Source organism: Ambystoma mexicanum, chromosome 6q (assembly GCF_040938575.1).
Source record: "Ambystoma mexicanum isolate Mex_15411 chromosome 6q, UKY_AmexF1_1, whole genome shotgun sequence".
Taxonomy (NCBI): Eukaryota; Metazoa; Chordata; class Amphibia; order Caudata; family Ambystomatidae; genus Ambystoma; species Ambystoma mexicanum.
Window position 1 is genome coordinate 857,346,791 of NC_090937.1, and position 18,932 is coordinate 857,365,722.

Sequence of the window (18,932 nt, forward strand, 5' to 3'; positions counted from 1 at the left end):
GTACCAAAGGTGAACTTGTATTACCACTTGTAGTCTTAATTGTGTTTAGTGACCCCTAAGGGCACTGCACAGGATTCTGCCTAACACTGGTGTACAGCGGAGAGGATTTGGAAGTAGAGTGATTACACTTAGAGTGCTGCTGTTGCTTGGGTTCAACTAAACACCACTAATTCTATTTAAACTGAGAAACCATGTCAAATATGGAAAGCTACACTGAAGAGGGTCTCTGTTACGCTCACCTGGTTCCCACGGGGGCGTCGATCTGAACTGGGCAGCTGTTGTTTCCACCAGTGAGATGCGTAGTGCCGAGATGATGGACTGGACTGGCCCACCCAGCTTCGTTTGTTTGACTGGTAGGAATATCCTTCTGTAATGGAGAAAGGGAATTAACTACCTGTGGAGTTCGAGCGCTAAACCCACCTTCCCCTCTCCCGTAGTTCTTCCCACAGGTCACTTTTGGATTCCCTCTATGCTCTCACCTGATGGTTTGGAAAGATGAGCTCTCCAGCCTGCTTCGAGCGCAGGGGCGCATAGATGACCAGTTTCTTCACTGGCGTGGAGGAGTTGGGGAGTTCCAGAATGGTATTGACTCAAAGAATGCCGGCAAGACGCCGTAAGTCTGTAGTTCGTAAGAGTTCAAAACACGTCTGACCTTCACTCTGTCCAATTCCTTTTAGGTTGCTGTATTGCCCTTATGAAGAGTTCCACGTGGCAACCGGTAAAATGCAGGTAAGGGTTTTTATTATCCGGCTCAGTTCGATACAATGGTGTCAATATATAACATGTGGCTTTTCCCCCATTCAGGCGCTGATGTGGTATGAAGTCTTGGGGATTGATGCCTCCAGCGGTAAACCAGGTAAGTCTATGGGAAAAAAATCGGTTTCCCCTTATTGCGCCTTGCTGTTCTGTTGTTTCCCCATAGTGGCCGGGGCACGGCGGAGATGCAGCGGAGGCTGCGCCGACCAGAAATGAGGTAAGTACCCCCTGTGGTAAATCAGGTAAGTCTTGGTGGGTAGCTTGTACAGTCTTAGAGTATCCCCTTGGCTCACCTTGCTGTTTTTGTCTCCTTAGGTGTCGGAGAGCGGCCGCGAGATGGAGAAGAGCGTGATGGAATGCTGAAGTGCTGCAAGGCAGGTGAGTACAGCGCGGCGCTGCAGGATGCGAAGTAAGGCGTTTTTAAAGACTTCTTCTCCAGCTCTGTGGCGTGATGGATCAGGATTCAGGTAAGGATTAACGGTAAAACTCCTGTTCTGACCTTTCCTCCTTCTTTCTTCTTGTTTCCAGGAGCTCCGGTCTCGAGGCAGGCGTGGCTGAAGACTGGAAGCTGCTGCAGGCACGGTGAGCGTTACGCTGCTGGATGCAGAATAACGCGAAGCGTGTGCTGCTGTCCGGGTGTGGTTTAAATAGCCTTGGAAGTAGTCCCAGGTAAGTATTCTTCCACAACCCCACCCGAGTAAAAAGTAGTCCCTTAGGTAAAATAGTCCCTCCTAAGCCTTATTTGGCTTGTGGCTTCTTGCAGCATGGTCTGCATCAGGTAAGTGTGCAGCATGGTCTGCATCAGGTAGGTTTTCTACTATGAGCCTGGCACCCATGGCGCCAGGACTGATTATTCTTATGAGCCTGGCGCCATAGGCGCCAGGACTGCACCCAAACAGCCCCTAGCTGGGGTTTTTGGGCTTGCTCCAAATGCATGATGCCTGCTTCTGGGGTTGCTGGGCCTGGTCTGGTTTCCCGGGGGCAGGCATCATGACAGCACTCCCCCTCAAGGCCCCTCCTAAAGTCGTTCTTCCCCTTGGCTTTGGTTTGTTTGGGAAATCTCGGTGGAATCTCCTCACCAATTGAGGTGCATGCACGTGGTCACTAGCTTCCCAAGACCTTTCCTGTGGTCCGTAACCTTTCCAGTCGATTAGATAGAAGAGTTTTGATCTCACCCTTTTTGAGTCCAAGTCCTGGTAGGGGTGTTTGCCCAGCCTGGCTTTGCAATAGTTGTCTGGCCAGATCATCTGTTCGTTCTTTTGATACATTCAGTTCTCTCCTGAGGGCATTGGTTTCTTGGCGGGCGGAATGCACTTCGGCCCTCAGTTCCCCTAATAATTGGGCCAACTGATCGGTTTCCGAGGTCTCCATAACGCCCAGGTGGGTATTTGTGGGTAGGCTTCGCGTTCTGTTACGCTCACCTGGTTCCCACGGGGGCGTCGATCTGAACTGGCCAGCTGTTGTTTCCACCAGTGAGATGCGTAGTGCCGAGATGATGGACTGGACTGGCCCACCCAGCTTCGTTTGTTTGACTCGTAGGAATATCCTTCTGTAATGGAGAAAGAGAATTAACTACCTGTGGAGTTCGAGCGCTAACACCACCTTCCCCTCTCCTGTAGTTCTTCCCACAGGTCACTTTTGGATTCCCTCTATGCTCTCACCTGATGGTTTGGAAAGATGAGCTCTCCATCCTGCTTCGAGCGCAGGGGCGCGTAGATGGCTAGTTTCTTCACTGGCGTGGAGGAGTTGGGGAGTTCCAGAATGGTATTGACTCAAAGAATGCCGGCAAGACGCCGTAAGTCTGTAGTTCGTAAGAGTTCAAAACACATCTGACCTTCACTCTGTCCAATTCCTTTTAGGTTGCTGTATTGGCCTTATGAAGAGTTCCACGTGGCAGCCGGTAAGATGCAGGTAAGGGTTTTTATTATCCGGCTCAGTTCGATACAATGGTGTCAATATATAACATGTGGCTTTTCCCCCATTCAGGCGCTGATGTGGTATGAGGTCTTGGGGATTGATGCCTCCAGCGGTAAACCAGGTAAGTCTATGGGAAAAAAATCGGTTTCCCCTTATTGCGCCTTGCTGTTCTGTTGTTTCCCCATAGGGGCCGGGGCACGGCGGAGATGCAGCGGAGGCTGCGCCGATCCGAAATGAGGTAAGTACCCCCTGTGGTAAATCAGGTAAGTCTTGGGGGGTAGCTTGTACAGTCTTAGAGTATCCCCTTGGCTCACCTTGCTGTTTTTGTCTCCTTAGGTGTCGGAGAGCGGCCGCGAGATGGAGAAGAGCGTGATGGAATGCTAAAGTGCTGCAAGGCAGGTGAGTACAGCGCGGCGCTGCAGGATGCGAAGTAAGGCGTTTTTAAAGACTTCTTCTCCAGCTCCGTAGAGTGATGGATCAGGATTCAGGTAAGGATTAAAGGTAAAACTCCTGTTCTGACCTTTCCTCCTTCTTTCTTCTTGTTTCCAGGAGCTCCGGGCTCGAGGTGGGCGTGGCTGAAGACTGGAAGCTGCTGCAGGCACGGTGAGCGTTACACTGCTGGATGCAGAATAACGCGAAGCGTGTGCTGCTGTGCAGGCGTGGTTTAAATAGCCTTGGAAGTAGTCCCAGGTAAGTATTCTTCCACAACCCCACCCGAGTAAAAAGTAGTCCCTTAGGTAAAATAGTCCCTCCCAAGCCTCATTTGGCTTGTGGCTTCTTGCAGCATGGTCTGCATCAGGTAAGTGTGCAGCATGGTCTGCATCAGGTAGGTTTTCTACTATGAGCCTGGCGCCCATGGCGCCAGGACTGATTATTCTTATGAGCCTGGCGCCATAGGCGCCAGGACTGAACCCAAACAGCCCCTAGCTGGGGTTTTTGGGGTTGCTCCAAATGCATGATGCCTGCTTCTGGGGTTGCTGGGCCTGGTCTGGTTTCCCGGGGGCAGGCATCATGACAGCCTCTTAAACTACACTGCTGAGGTTTTTAGAACCATGTGTAGGGAGAGGAGTCTCTCTGGTAAAGGAAATAAATCTGAATTGGTTGCAAAGTTAATGGGAAAACAAAGTCTGGAGAGTGGGTCAGAAGTGCCTACCCCTCCAGCAAATGTGGATACTGATGTTTCTGATTCTGAGAGTGTTACTTAGAAGAAGATGATGAGTCCTTGTTAGGAAACCCTACAACTCCTTTGCCTGCTCAGAAAGCTCAACCTCTGTCCACAGGGACCCCCACAGGTCCTGCACTTACTCCTGAGTTTATTGCACTTGAGAAAATGAGACTTGAATTGGAAGTGAAACGTATTGATGCACAAACTGCCATGAAACATCAAGAGTTGAGGCTCAGAGAAATGGAGCTGAATCATGAACTAGAGATGAAGAAATTGTCCGTAGAAAATGCTTCTCTCCCAGAGTCTTCTAGGTCTTCCAGCCTTAAGAGACCCCGTATGCCAAAGGAAATGATTGGTATGTATGAGACTAAACTTGATGTTTTGGATTGGTTAGCAATGTTTGAGCACAATCATGGGATTGAAGGTATCTCAGGGAATCAGCTGATTCCCTGGATTTTCTCTAGGCTTCCCCCTGTTGCAAGTGATGCTGTAATGGAGTTGGGGGAGGAGGATAAACAGGATTATGAGTGTGTGAAACTAGAATTAATAGCTAGGTTTGGGAAGACCCCTCCCCAGTATCTTAAGAGGTTTAGAACTCTCAAAAAGCATGATGGTACCCCTTGGGCTACCTGGGTGTGTGAATGTTTGAAAGACTTAGATGGTTGGGTTAAGGGTTACATAGTGAACACTTATGGAGGTTTGAGAAATCTTGTAATGTTGGAGTCTATTTTCGATGTCTGCTCTCCTGAGCTTAGACAGCACTTGGCTGATTCAAAGGAGATAGATCCTAAGAAGCTAGCTAAGGCTGCTGACTTGTGGGTTGCCAACAGGGCTACTCACAAGGATTCTGGGGCTACTCAGAAAAAGGATGAGGGGAAGCAGCCCAAGAAAGACAACAAAGAGATTTCCAATGACTCCAATCCAAAAGAGGGCCACAAACATAACCAGGGTAAGCCACAAGGAAACCGAATCAGGCTAGTGTACCATCTGGTCCCAAACCAGATGGAGGTCAGAACAACCCCCCATTCCAGAGAGCATTTGGGAAATGCTTTGTTTGTGGGTTAACTGACCATGTGAAAGGAGATCCCAGATGTAAGGGTAAACCTTCAGGGGTCCACACTGTCTCCTTAGCCTTCTCCCAGCTGGATGAAGTACCTATAGCCAGTGGAAACTTTTAGTTACTAGCTGATGAGCCCATGAGAGTCTCAGCTAGTGTTTCTTTAGTGTCCTTGGGTCTTTGGGAACAACAGAACTTAGATGTCTATAACTCAATCTCAGATAATACTAAAGACTATTACACAGATAGTGTTCTTGTGAATGGTCAGGAAACCCCTGCCATCAGAGACACTGGAGCTAGCATAACTGTGGTTGATGAAGGTTTTTTCAAGGTGGAGGATGTTGCTAAGGCACCCAAACACCTACCCAAGTTAGCTGGAGGCCCTGTGCAAATGGTTCCCCAGTTACCAGCTCTCATCCAGTGTAATGTCATGACTGTCAGAATACCTGTAAGTGTGCAAAATAACGTACCTGGGAGGGTTCTGCTGGGTAATGACCTTAAAACTCTTGGAGTTGTGTCTAGTGCCCACAGGCCCCCCAGCAGAAGAAAGCAGGAGCTCACTAGGTCTGCAAGGGAGAGAAACTTGAGAGGCTTTCCTGGGGACATGATAGAGGAAACTATCACCCCAAGTTCACAGGACTTACTTACTGCTATTGCAGGACAGAAAGAGAGAAAGGGGAAACCCAAGTCTGCCAGTAAGAAACCAGCAAGCACCCCTGTGCCCAGAAGGACATCTCCAAGACTGTCCAAAGTCACATCTGTGACTCCTCCACCAGCTGAGGCTGAGTGTGAGGTTCAACCCTGTATGGTTCAGCTAGATACTGACGAATCAGATCTAGAAGAAGATCTTACTCTGGTAGGAGATCTTGACCCTGTTGACCATCCTGAGCTGCAATCTTTACTGGCAGAAGGTGGGCCAAACAGAGCAGATTTCAGCAAGGGACAAAGAGAGTGTCCTACCCTGGAAGGTCTTCGCCTACAGGCAGCTTCTCAGCTCAATGGGACTGAGCCTGGGAAGTATAGGTTGCACAGGGAGATGGCCTCTTCTACAGTGAACCGACTGAGTCAACCCCTGGAGACTGCAAGAAACTTGTAGTACCTCTTGTGAACCAACTCCAGTTTCTGCAGTTAGCCCACAAGATACCTTTGGCTGGTCACTTAGGTTTTAAGAAGACCAAGGAAAGGCTCTCTCTTTACTTCTACTGGCCTAAAATGGGTTCAGAAGTAGACAAATTCTGCAGGAGCTGCCACACTTGCCAAACCTCTGACAAGAGTGGAGCCAAGAATGTGGCACCCTTGGTGCCTCTCCCAGTGGTGGGAGTTCCTTTTGAGAGGGTTGAGATTGACATTGTTGGTCCTCTTGACCCTCCCACATCTTCAGGCAATAGGTCTATCCTGTGTCATGGTGCGTGCTCCAAAACCCCTGGAGCTGTTGGGCCCATCCCAGTTCCCGCCAACCAGAAGGACTTGGCAGGCCCCAAGGAAGTGCCCCAGAGTCTCATGAACTCAGTCCTGGCTTCGTTGGCGCCAGGCTCATGAAATGGGCTGAACTTATGGAACTATTTAAACTGCCTGTGAGGCTGAGTGTTCTGTTTAATCCAGGGTGTGGCAGAGGGACTATTTTTTCCTGAGAGACAGGGCTTACAAGGCTATATAAGCCACACCCTGCAAGCAGAAAACGCTTTGCGTTATTCTGCACTCCTGCAGCGTAACGCTCACCGTGTCTGCTGTGCCCTCGAGCTTCTTCAGCCACGCCCGTTGGTGCTTTCCTTCCATCGGTGCCTGGAACAAGACAAGGAGAAGAACAGGAGTTACTACAGTGACAAGCCCTTACCTGCAATTCCGGCCATCAGTCTCATCTCCGGCTGGTTCTCTGATCGCCGCCCATGTTGGAAAAGGACTGTCATGCAGATTCCAATACTCACCTGGGATTCTGCATCCTCTGGGTTTCTTCGGAGAGGTTCTTCCATTCTTCATCTTGGGGCCGCGCCGCGCCTGCAAAAGGGGAACAGAAAAACAGCAGGTTAGTCGCGCACCATACAAACAAACATTTACTATGTCATCCGGCGCCACTCATTCGCACCTATACTCACCTGGAGGCAACCAGCTCAGCATCCGAGGAGGGCCGAATCTTCTCCCGGACGACGCACGAAACTGCATCTGTAAGAAAGACAAACACGTTTAAAGCCATGGGACACTATGAGCATCTATACCAAGCTGTTATTGAGATAGAGACTCACCTGATTATCCAAGCATTCCGAAAAAGCAACAACAGCACTCTGGAACAATGAAGTAACTGCGCCCAGAGAAAGACTGAGCCTACCGTGCCCCTGCTGAAGGTCAAGCAGGATGGAGCGCCAACCTCACCAAACTCATAGGTGAGCAGGAGAAGAGTCGGGCACCAGGAGGTGGCAGTTAGTGGGGCCAATCCAACCCACTCATAGCTAACTTCTTGTTTCAACATTACAGGCTAACGCCTTCTGTGTAGATAACAAGGGAGAGGACACTGCTATACCATCAAAACTACACCAGTGCAGTTCCCGGTCATACGACTACATGCTACGCCCCCGTGGAGACCAGGTGAGCGTGACAGAACGCAAAGACTTCTACAAATTCTCTACCTGGGCGTCATGGAAACCTCAGAGACTGACCAACTGGCCCAACTTTTGGGGGAACTCAGGGCTGAGGTTCATTCGGCCCGGCAGGAGACCAATGCTTTAAGGAGGGAATTGATCGTGGCTAAAGACCGAACCGATGAGCTTGCTAAACAATTGCTTCAATCCCAGGCGGGGCAAACACTGTTGCCTGGATTGGGATCAACGGTTCCGACTACAACCAGCAATCCAGTTCAAGTGGTCCTTCCAGGGGCCGTACCTTTGGCACCTCCAGAATGCTTTGCAGGAGACCCAAAAAGGTATGTGGTTTTTATGAACCAGAGCCGACTTCATTTTCTATGTAGGCCAGGGGGCTTTCCAAATGACCAATCAAGGGTAGCCTTTGTATTGTCTTACCTCAGTGGCAGTGCTGTGGACTGGTCGGTTCCTCTAGTTAATCGGGATGATCCCATCTTGCGAGACTTCCAGGGGTTCCAAAGGAACATGGAGAAGTTGTTTGCCTGCCACTCTCAGGGTCAGGCATTGGATAATGAACTCTTGTCCCTGCACCAAGGCAACCAGGATCTGTTGTGGTACATTACAACCTTTAATAGACTGATAGTAGAAACCTATTGGCCAGACGATAAGAGAACAACTCTGTTTCACCGGGGCTTAAGAGGGGAGCTGAAGGACGTTTTAGCCCAAGTGGTCAACCCCCCTAGTGATTGTGAGGAATACATAGATCTGGTGGTTCAGCTTGATCATAGACTACAGAACAGTAAGGCGGATCGAGCTAGGATGGACACTCGGGTGTTTGTGCTCCCAAAGGAGAATGCATCCAAGACTTCCAACGTGGTCGAACCCATGCAAATTCGGGGCGTGCGAGGGCCATTAACCAAAGCAGAAAGAGACAGAAGAAGACAACAACAGCTATGTTTGTACTGCGGCTCTGCTGGCCACTTTCTTCAAGACTGTCCTGTAAAGCCACCCAAGAAGGCAGTCGGAGCTGCCGGCAAAGTGGAAACGGAGCTGAGTCGGAAAACTTCCTCGCCCGACAAGCGTAGAGGTCCGCTTGTCGAGCGAAAAGAAGGACTCTCAGACCTCACAACTCGTCTTGCTAATGATCCTCTTAAATCACCAACAGCCTTCTCAAATGTATGCGGTCAGAGCATATATTGATAGCGGAGCCATTGGAAATTATATGGATCACGATTTGGCTACAAGGATGAATCTTCCTCTGTGCGAAAAGGCAACTACAGATTTAGTCACCACTGTCGATGGAACTGAGATCGCCTCAGAGCCAGTAACGCACTCGACAACAGAAATTACACTTTTGTGCCAAGATGGACATCGGGAAGACATCGTATTCGATCTAATCAAAGCTCCACAATTTCAAATAATTCTGGGAATGCCATGGATAGAATCTCACAATCTTTGCATCGACTGGCGTGCTAAGAGGCTGACCTTCTCAGTCGAATGTGCTCGTACCTGTTACCAAACAAAGGAACCTTTGGTTAAGAAAGTCGCAACTGTCTCGAATCAGCCTAATCCGCTACCTCCAGAATACCAAAACTATCAGGACGTTTTCCAGAAAGATCAAGTGAATACCCTTCCTCCCCATAGATCGTACGATTGTCAAATCGACCTTATACCTGGCGCTCAGATTCCATGTGGCCGAATCTACGCACTTACGGAGCCTGAAAATCTGCATTAAAAAAAGTATTTGGACCAATACCTGGCTAACGGCTTTATCCGCCCATCCAAGTACCCTGCAGCCTCGCCTTTGTTCTTCCTGCCTAAAAAGGAAGGAGACCTTAGGACTTGCATCGATTACCGCGCATTAAACCAAGTCACAGTTAAAAACCGTTACCCCTTGCCGCTAATTCCTGAACTTTTGGACCAAGTTAAATATGCCCGAATCTGTACCAAGCTCGATCTCAGAAGGACATATCATCTGGTACGAATAAAAAAAGGGGACGAAAGGAAGACCGCCTTCCGCACCAAATATGGATTATTCGAATACCAGGTTATGCCCTTTGATCTTTGCAATACCCCAGCGGCGTTCCAGTACTTCATGAATGACGTCCTGCGTGAATTGATTGATGTATGTGTCGTAGTATACGTAGACTACATCCTGGTATATTCATCGTCTGAACTGGAACATGTGAAACACGTCCGTGCAGTTTTGGATAACTTCAGCAACATAGACTGTTCGCAAAACTGGAAAAATGCTTCTTCCATGTTACGGAGGTCAAATTCCTTGGGTTTGTCCTAACCCCACATGGTGTACGCATGGATTCTCGGAAGGTCGGCGCCATACACAGCTGGCCTTCCCCAACCTCGATTAAAGGAGTTCAAAATATGCTCGGATTTGCGAACTTCTATCGTCACTTCATTTCAGGCTTCTCACAGCTACTGCATCCCATTACCTCTCTACTACGAAAGAACAAACGTTTCCAATGGTCAGAGGAAACCGAGAAGGCATTTCAGGACTTGAAGCAAAAATTCATCTCAGCCCCGATCTTGAAACACCCACGTCCAGACCTACCGTACGTGGTTGAGACCAACGCTTCCAGTTCAGCAATGGGAGCGGTCCTCTCACAAAAAGATCCTGAAACGGGTCAACTCCATCCAGTGGCCTTCTGGTCACGAAAATTCACGGCACCTGAATTGAATTACGCCATTACGGACAAGGAACTTCTGACCATTAAGGTCGGCCTTCAAAGCTTGGCGGCATTACCTTCTGGGAGGATGACATACAATTACAGTAATCACTGACCATCGCAATCTACAGTATTTGAAGGTGGCAAAGGCCCAATCATCCCGCCAACTCCGATGGGCATTATGTTTTGCCGAATTTGACTTTGCGATCACTTACCGACCTGGTTGTCGAAATGGCAAGTCTGACGCCCTATCTCGCATTGGGGTAGACGAGGAATCCATCAACCCAGACCCATTGCCCATCATTCCCGGAGAAAAAATATTAAGAGTGACAACGTCTCTAACCTTAGACGACATCCACAAAGAAATCACACATCTCATGGATACAGACACTCTGAGAGACTGGTCTACTAAAAGTGTTCATCATTCGGTCTCAAACCACTTACCATATTTTCAGGGACGTCTCTACCTACCCAGTAAAGAACTTCAGGAGAGGGTCATCTCGACTTACCACAAATCACTGGTTGAAGGCCATCCTGGGATAGCTAAGACCGAAGCCAAGATGAAGTGATACTATTGGTGGCCAACATGGCGTAAAGACATCAAGCAATTTGTATTATCCTGTGGAATTTGCGCACAAAACAAGGCCTCGAAGAAAAGATCACCAGGTCAACTGCAACCACTGGATATTCCACCTACGCCTTGGCATACGTTGTCTCTTGATTTTATAACTGACCTTCCCCCTTGTAACGGGTTCAACACAATTCTGGTGGTGGTGGACTTATTTTCGAAAATGGCTCATTTAATTCCACTGAAGGGCCTAGCCTCAGCCGCAACCTTGGCTAAGGAATTTTTAGTGCAGATAGTCCGAATACATGGATTTCCTTCCATCCTAATTTCAGATCGTGGCAGCCAATTTATCTTGCACTTTTGGAATAAGTGTTGCGAATTAGCGCAAATCGATGTAAGACTTTCCACCAGCCACCATCCCCAGACTGATGGTCAGATTGAGAGGACCAACCAGACTCTAGAACATTACCTCAGATGTATGTTACACCAGTCTGAAAACGGTTGGAAAGACATTTCATGGATAACTGAGTACGCCAACAACAACTCTCTGCACTCCAGCATCGGACAGACCCCCTTCTACACCATCTACGGTTTGCATCCACGAACTTCCAATCTAGACTCACCTCAGCCTTTGGAAATGCCAGCAGTAAAATGTTTGCACTCTACCATCACCCAAGCCTTCAAACAAGCAATGGATCAGCTGAAACAAGCCAAGGAAAGGTACAAGAAGTCAGCAAATATCCACAGGAGTGAAGCTCCAAAGTATCAAGTTGGAGATGAAGTCTGGCTGGCATCTAAGCACATACCCATGAAAGGAACCCGAACCTTCAACCCTAGATACATAGGTCCATACACCATTAAGGCTATCATCAATCCAGTAGCAGTGAAGTTGAATTTACCCTCACACATGAAAATTCATCCCGTGTTTCATGTCTCACTTCTAAAACCAGTACAACCAGGAACCCGAGTTCTGAAACCACCAAAACCGGTCATGGTCGACGGAGAACCCGAATTTGAAATCAAGGATATTCTGGACTCGAAAACCATCAAATCAAAACCGTTTTATCTAATAGACTGGAAAGGATATGGACCACATGAAAGATCATGGGAACCCAGTGAACACATTCATGCACCACGATTGTTGAAAAGGTTTCATCATAGTCACCCGAACAAACCAGGACCAAGGGGAGACCCCGCCTTTAGGGGGGCATTTGGGGGGAGTGCTGTCATGGTGCGTGCTCCAAAACCCCTGGAGCTGTTGGGCCCATCCCAGTCCCCGCCAACCAGAAGGACTTGGCAGGCCCCAAGGAAGTGTCCCAGAGTCTCATGGACTCAGTCCTGGCGCTGTTGCGCCAGGCTCATGAAATGGGCTGAATTTATGGAACTATTTAAACTGCCTGTGAGGCTGAGTCTTCTGTTTAATCCAGGGTGTGGCAGAGGGACTATTTTTCAAGAGAGACAGGGTGTGGTAAAGGGACTACTTTACCTGGAACTACTTACAAGGCTATATAAGCCACACCCTGCAAGCAGAACACGCTTTGCGTTTTTCTGCACTCCTGCAGCGTAACGCTCACCGTGTTTGCTCTGCCCTCCAGCCACGTCCATTGGTGCTTTCCATCCATTGGTGCCTGGAACAAGACAAGGAGAAGAACAGGAGTTACTACAGCGAGCCCTTACCTGCAATTCCGGCCATCAGTCTCATCTCCGGCTGGTTCTCTGATCACCGCCCCTGTTGGAAAAGGACTCCCACGCAGATTCCGACACTCACTTGGGATTCTGCATCCTCTGGGTTTCTTCAGAGCGGTACTTCCATTCTTCATCTTGGGGCCGCGCCGCGTCTGCAAAAGGGGAACAGAAAAACAGCAGGTTAGTCGTGCACCATACAAATGAACATTTACTCTGTCATCCGGCGCCACTCATTCGCACCTATACTCACCTGGAGGCAACCAGCTCAGCATCCGAGGAGGGCCAAATCTTCTCCCGAAAGATGCACAAAACTGCATCTGTAAGAAAGACAAACACGTTTAAAGCCTTGGGACAATATGAGCATCTATACCAAGCTGTTATTGAGATAGAGACTCACCTGATTATCCAAGCATTCTGAAAAAGCAGCAACAACACTCTGGAACAGTGAAGTAACTGCGCCCAGAGAAAGACTGAGCCTACCGTGCCCCTGCTGAAGGTCAAGCAAGACGGAGCGCCAACCTCATGAAACTCATGGGTGAGCAGGAGAGGAGTCGGGAACCAAGAGGTGGCAGGTAGTGGGGACAATCCATCCCACTCATAGCTAACTTCTTGTTTCAACATTACAGGCTAACGCCTTCTGTGTAGATAACAAGGGAGAGGACACTGCTATACCATCAAAACTACACCAGTGCAGTTCCCGGTCATACGACTACGTGCTATGCCCTGTGGAGGCCAGGTGAGCGTGACATCCTGGTTGTAGTGGATCATGCCACTAGGTTCCCTGAAGCCATACCTATGAGGACTGTTACGGCTCCAGCTGTGGCTAAGGCCCTACTTGGTATTTTTACCAGAGTAGGCTTTCCTAAGGACGTGATATCTGACAGGGGATCAAATTTTATGTCCCACTACATGCAAACCATGTGGAAAATCTGTGGAGTCACCTACACGTTCTCAACTGTCTACCATCCCCAAACCAATGGGTTGGTGGAGAGGTTTAACAGAACTATGAATAGCATGATAGGTGCTTTAGAAGAACCCCTTAGAAAAAAGTGGGACCTTCTACTGCCATAGCTTCTCTTTGCACATATAGAAGTCCCTCAGGAGGGAGTAGGATTCAGTCCCTTCGAACTGCTCTATGGCCATCCAGTCAGAGGTCCATTGGCCCTGATTAAGGTGGGGTTGGAGAGTGCTCATCCCCCCAAGACAGTCAGAGTGACTGACTATGTGATAGGTCTCCGGAGGAGAATGTCACACATTATGGCAGAGGCAAGTGATAACTTGAAGGCTGGTCAAGCTCTGGTCAATCATTGGCATGACCAGAAGGCTAACATGGTTGAGTTCTCTCAAGACCAGCTTGTTCTTGTTATGGTCCCCACAAGGCAGAGGGCCTTGCAGGACAAATGGATAGGACCCTTCAAAGTTGTGGGTAAACTTGGAGAGGTGAACTATCTGGTGGACTTTGGCAATCCTAAGGAGGCTCCCAGAGTCTTTCACACCAACCGTTTAAAGGCTTATGTCTCTAGACCTGACATAGGAGCTCTGCTTCTAGCTTCAGCTCAGGAGGAGAAGGAGAGTGAATCTCTGCCTGACCTCCTCAGAGGCTTACCTTTAGATGAACAAGTGGAAGGAGTTAATCTCTCTTCCATTCTCACATCTGACTAGCGGGATGACTGCAAGTTACTGTTGAATCAGTTTGCCTCCCTGTTCTCACTTTCACCAGTCTTGACCCCTTGGGGCCAGCATGACATACCCACTGGTGACTGTTTGCCTGTCAAAAACAGGGGGGACAGAATGTCAGACAATGTAAGAACCCATATAAGGAATGAGGTCAACAAGATGCTTGATCTCGGGGTTATAGAGCCCTCTACTAGCCCATGGTCTAGCCCAGTTGTGCTTGTATTAAAGGCAGGATCCAAGGAGTTGAGATTCTGCTTGGACTATAGAGCTCTACATGCAGTCACAAAGACTGATGCCCATCCTTTGTCTAGGACAGATGAGCTGGTGGACAAACTTGGTGCAGCCAAGTACCTTAGCACATTTTACCTAGCGTCAGGCTATTGGCAAATAGCCCTGACAGACCATGCCAAGGAGAAAACTGCATTCTCCACCCCAGCTGGCCTCTACCAATTTAAGGTAATGCCCTTTGGACTAAAGAATGCACCTGCTACATTTCAGAGGATGGTCAATCAAGTTCTGAATGGGATGGAGGACTTCTGTATGGCATACTTGGATGACATTGCAGTGTTCAGCCCTACATGGAAAGAACATATTGAACACCTAGGATATGTATTGCAGGCTCTGGAACAGGCCCATCTGACCATAAAGGCAAGCAAATGTCAAATTGGTCAGAGTACAGTGGTCAACCTCGGAAATGACGTAGGAGGAGGTGAAATAAGGCCATTGCCTAGCAAAGTACAAGCTGTACAAAACTGGGCCATCCCTACTACTCAAACCCAAGTGAGAGCCTTCCTAGGTCTCACTGGGTATTACAGGAACTTCATAGAGAACTATGGGACCATAGCCTCTCCATTGAATGTCACCTCCTCTCCCAAATTTCCTAAAAAGGTCAGGTGGAATGAGGAGTGCAATCAAGCCTTTGAAGGTCTGAAGAAAGCCCTTTGTCAAGCTCCAGTCTTAAGAGCTCCTGACTATCAGCCATCCTTCATTGTACAAACGGATGCTTCTAATGTAGGTATAGGTGCAGTCCTTAGTCAACTGGATGAGAAAGGTAGGGAACACCCCATTTGTTTCATCAGCAGGAAGTTAAAGTATCCTGAGACAAGGTGGGCAACAATAGAACGTGAATGTTTTGCTATTGTGTGGTCACTGAAGAGGTATAGACCATACTTGTATGGCTCTACCTTCATCATTCAGACTGACCACCAACCCTTGAGATGGCTGATGCAAATGAAAGGAGAAAACCCAAAGTTACTCAGTTGGTCAATCTGCCTACAAGGATTTGATTTTTCCATTGAGCGCAGAGCAGGAAGTCACCACCAAAATGCTGATAGTCTCTCTGGGATGTTTATAACCGACTAGAGGTATGAGGTCCATCCAGGAATGGATTAAATCCTCCTGTCCCTTAGTCTGGGGGGGGGGCGAGTGTTAGGGAGAATTCTCATTGCTAATTTCCCTCACCTAGTGAGTCCCCCAGCAGCTTTGCTGAATTTCTGGAGTTGTTTTTTTCACTTGGTAAGAGTGTGCCTCTTTTTCCCACTCTTACCTGTGTTTTTGCCCTGCGTATTTCATCTGCTTTTGTGATTGTGGACTCTGGAGTACACCACTTCAGTAGCCCCCTTCTTTTGTCTGTTACACAGCACCTTCAGTGCAGTGACACAGGGTTGTCTTTTAGGCTTCCCACCAACTCCATTTCTGAGGCTGACTACTGTTCCCCAGAAGAAGGTCAAGTTGCCACTAACTTACCTAGTCATTTAACCACAGATCCAGTACACCCCATTTTACATGGAGTACTGGAAAGGGTTAATCCTTAGCCCTTTTTATCTGTACCTCTTAGAGTATTGTTTTGCTATTTTAACATTTAGACTTGGCTGGTGAGAGTGGTATCTACCCTAAATTTTCTACCGCGATAATACTATATAAACGTGGTATTGTTTTAGGCTATTATATTAGCCTCGATCATAAACCCGCTTGACCAAATACTCTTTCTTTTGGCTCCAGTCAGGTTTATTCATCATTTCTTTTTGTTAAAGTCCTTGTGTTTTACTTTGTGCAGCAAACCATGTTTTGCCTTCTTTGTTCACTGTCTTTTGGCGGACTTCTGCCAAGAAGCCCTCCTCCAGGCGCCTGGGTGTCTAGGTGGGCTGAATGTGAGGTAGGGGTGTAGTCACCCCCTGCACAGGGTATCCTAGGAAACCCAAGTCACACTTTGCCATGATTGGCTGAGGTGGTTGTCCGGGCTGGACAACCCCCCTGCTGCGTGATTGACAGCCAGGCTATGTGAATGGGGGATTTTCACATAAAAGGCAGGTCTCTTGGGCTAGAAGTCAGAGTCGCCACTGGAACTACAAGGAACCAAAGAGAAGCGGAGAAGAAGACGGCTGCTGCAACTACCCCGTCTCGGTGAAGCCCTGCTGCAGTCCTGAGCTATCTACCCTTTGATGACCAGAGACGATCCAGTCCGGAGTCTTCTTCCCTTGAGTCTGGTGGGGATAACCAGCTCATCTTCCACAGCCAGAGGATCCTCTTCTTGGTCGAAATCGCTGCACACTGCTGTAGTGGTCCGGATAGCCATCTGAAGAGCCTCCTGTTTTTAAGGAGCGTACCTTTTATTCACCGTCGTTGCTGCCGGCTTCATCCCTGTGTGGTGCAGACCCTTCCAGACGTCCTCCTTTGTACCGAAGCTCCAGGAACCGTGAGTCTGCAGGAAACTAATAGGAACAACTGCCGTGGCACCAGCTTCTTCATTGAATAAGGTACTGTGTTCTGATTGAGGAATTTGGGTGAATCCCTTTTCTTCGTCTCCAAGGATTGCCCTTGTCTTCCCTCCTTATTATAATTTTTGCTTCCTCTGTTGACAATATCTAAGTACTCCTGGCAACGTTGAATCTTGAACTGTCTGACTGTGTGATCATCGACGACAGGAACCCGGTTCCACTTGACAATGGCTCCGGCCTATTGACTCTTGAATTTCTGTCAAATGAGTGTTCTCTGATTCTATCTGCCTTGACAAAAGTATTGCCTATGATTTTTGCCCCCAACTCTCGCTGGTTAACTCAGGTGCTAAGTGTGTTTTTGCCCCGGTAACATTTCTTGTCGCGGATACGCGTATCTTTAGTAAAACCGAACTGTCATTACTCTCGAAAAGTGATTGCAAACGTATTCCCGGTAACGTCTTTTGTTTCACCACACCGGTCCATTAAAACTTAGGATACTTACCTTGAGTTCCAAAGTCAATTGGTTGGTTGTAGTGTATTTTACGTGTGATTTTGAATTAATAGAAGTGTTGTGTTTATAACAAATGGTTTGAAAATAACTGCACTTATATTTTTTACCTGAAACCTTGAGTCAGTGTTTGCTTGAGTCACAGTAATTGTGTTCCCTTTGTGTAATCTCTGCTACTGCTCATATACTCTTGAGATAAGCCTGGCTGCTCTGCTACTGCTACCACTTTAACATAGTAGTACAGGCTTGTACCAAAGGTGAACTTGTATTACCACTTGTAGTCTTAATTGTGTGTAGTGGTCCCTATGGGCACTGCACAGGATTCTGCCCAACAACCTCCTTTCTACCTTATCAATCTTTAAAGGACTTCATTTGATAACCACTTTCTTTCCTTGTGCATTGCAGCTTGTGAGCTGTACTTTTCACTTTTTGGTCACTGCCAATGCCTACAATCATTGACCCAGAGATGTGCGTCAGTCACAAGAGCAAGATCTCCACAAAAGTAGAATGTTCCAGTTATAACGTCACACCTGCTGCTCGGGATGTGATAACGGATTGGCCAAATGTCCTATGAGCGGTAGAGAAATGGGGAACATTGGTTGGATGGGTAAATGGGGAATACCAGGTTGAGAATTAGGACAGGATTGTATCTAAATGGGAGTAGTATGGTAAAATTGTGCTTTGCTGAAATGTCTTTTGTACAGCCTTTCGCTTAAGTTGTCTCTGTGCTCAGTCAGGAGTGAAAGGTGGGTTGCCCCTTTTTGGAGGCTGGATTGACCTATCGCAGGCGTTCAACACCATTAATAGAAATTTGCTTTGGAAAAAATTGAACGCCTGGGGGCCCCTCTTCACCTCCTGTCCATACTCATTGAACTCCATGAGAACACTTCTATGTGAGTTAGATGATCAAGAGCTGGCGCCCTTTCGAACTCAATCAAGATAAAACGAGGTGTCCACCAGGGATGCCTGATTGCCCCCATTCTATTCATTCTTTTTATCTCAGACTTGAGCCTATAGTTGCATGAAAGGGGTCTGGCCTCCCCAAAAGCTGGTGATCTGAAAATTCGTTGGCTTGCTTATGCCGATGACGTGGTAGTCTTGGACGACACTCAAGTGGGTCTCCAGCGTCTATTGTCGTCCCTAGCAGACTATGCCAAGTGTAATGACTTAAAGATTAACACGGAAAAATCTAAAATTCTTGTATATAAACATCCTAAAAAAGTTACTAAACTCATTCACTTGGGTGTTGGAGAACGGGGTTGTAGAGGTTGTACCAGAGATCACATACTTAGGTGCTAGTATTCAATCTTTCCCGACTATGGGTCATGTTGTCGCAACATTAGAAGTTAAGGCACTTAATCTGGGAGCACAGATGAAAACAATTCTTTATAAATTCTGTAAGTTCTCTATCCTGCCTATGATTAAGTTTTACATAGGTAGGGTAGTTCCGATTATTGTGTTTGGTTTGGAATTTAATCCCCTATCTTTCAATATAGAGTGGGATAAATTGGATGCCAAACTGTTGAAGAAGCCACTGAATTTGCCCAACTGAGTTCCTATTAGTTGTCTGAGGTATTAACTGGGCTTGACCTTATTGAGTGGAAATGGGTCTCATTGTTGAGGT